Genomic DNA, 2,037 nt, shown 5'->3' on the forward strand with positions numbered 1-2,037 from the left:
GCCTTTGTCAGGTTTGTTCCTTTTGGGTGGAATGCCTCTTCTTTCCTTATTTTCAACCTGGCCATTCTCCACTCTTCCTTTAATCTCAACTGGAACATCACCTCCGTGAAGCTTTCCTCCCTGAGTCCACCCCTTTTCCTCCCTACAAAATCATACCTCCCTCTCAGTAGCTCCTTGCTAGTACTCTAACCATGGTGTGTGTGTTAAGAGACAAATGTGCCGGCAACATATCTTGGAAGTTCCTTAAAGACAAGAACCATGTTTTCTCTGCTCTCTCCTCAGTGTGGGGTCCTTCATGGCATTGAATACATTCTTAAGCATCTATTATGTATAAATCCCATAAAGATAGCAGATGATGAGTTTCCTTATTTCAACTAGGATGGATGTATGAGGCCAGAGAGCAGAGACTGCTCTAGATGAAATCATATGTTTCTCTAGGCACTTAACCTCCTTCAAAGCAGATCTTTGTCACTGCCAACTGAGGCACTTCTAATGTTATTCTCCACTGTTCCAGGGTCCCTGCCATCCATTTCTGGGGGAAGTAAGAAAAAGCATAAAATCTGCCTTTTTTTAGTCCTTATACTTTACCTCTCGATATCAAAGGATTTGTAGGAGCAGGTCTGACTTCATGATGTTGATGCTGGAATTGGCACGAGGCTGCTGGATCTACTTAGTACCAAATGCTCTCCTTTGTCTGACTGTTTGCCAAGCTATTCTTGCCCAGGTGCACATAACTACTTGGGTGGGTGGCCACCCCTAGTGATTTTAAGTTACAGGAGAGTAGAAATATGTGAATCTTGCTGCTTCAGGAAATCCAATTATTCTCCTAGTTCTAAAATAAAATCTGGCGGATGTTTGTTAGAGACTAGGTACTTAACTCTTCAAAGGAAGGAAGAAAGATTAAATGTTATTTATATACCTGTAACTGCAATAGGCAGAAATTTAGGCTTTGGGATGAGCAATGGTCTGGGGAATTTTGAGGGAGAGACAGTCAAGGAAACTGCAACCCTTTGGGCTCAATCAATTGAAGAAGAAAGCTGACATGGAGAAAATGTTGTCTAATTCAAGGCTGATGGGCTTCCTAAGTGTTTCAGACTAGAACAACCTCACATTTGGGGAGTGTTCTGAGCTCTTTAGATAATTATTAAGATATGTTAGGCATAATAAAATATGTAGTCATTTAAAGATGTTTCACTTTCTTCTCCTTTCAAACTTCTCTGTGTTAGAATTTGAAAATATAAGGGATGGCATGGGGAGTTCCTGCTAAAGGAAGACCATTGAATTCTTTCTATCTGTGATGCCCTAAAAAATTGCTGTGTTGAAAATAAGATTGTCCATAAGCTGAACATTTTGACCAGCTTAGATTCTGCTATATTGGAATATTTCAGCCTGACACCCAGTGTGAGCATGTATGCAGGCCTCCTTTTCACCTCCTACTGTGAGTTCTCTACCCTCTATTTCCAAATCAGAAAAAGGAAATTTAATCCTTAGGGTTCCATTCCTGGCATATTTATGCCCCAGGCAGATTGAGAGTGTAAAATAGACTTTTCACAAATAAAGAGACATCATGCTTTTCAGCCCAGGACAGGAAACTTTATCTGTTACCAAGGCAACTGCAGAGTTTTGGCTCCTAGGCTGACTGCCTGAGGAGTGTCTCGGAGACCCAGCCTCCTCTGCTGTCACTCACTGTGAGACCAAGTACAAAGGCCTTCATGGTGAATTTGCCATCAATTAACTTTCTGGAAACAATGAGACCATCTCCGAATTATTGAAAACTTAGGTGGGGACCCTCAGGACAAAGTATACATATGATATCTGCTATGGTTTGAATATTTCTGTCCCCTTCAAAATTCATGTGTTAGAAATTTAATCTCTAGTGCAATTATGTTGGGAAGTGGGACCTTTTGGGACATGTTTAGGTCATGAGGGCTCAAGGCCTCATATATCGATTAAAACTGCTATAAAAAGACCTTAGGAGAATAGGTTTTCTCTGTTCTGCTCTGTTGCCATGTGAGGGCAGAGTGTTCCTCTCCTCCA

Source organism: Galeopterus variegatus, unplaced genomic scaffold (assembly GCF_000696425.1).
Source record: "Galeopterus variegatus unplaced genomic scaffold, G_variegatus-3.0.2 Scaffold4202, whole genome shotgun sequence".
NCBI lineage: Eukaryota > Metazoa > Chordata > Mammalia > Dermoptera > Cynocephalidae > Galeopterus > Galeopterus variegatus.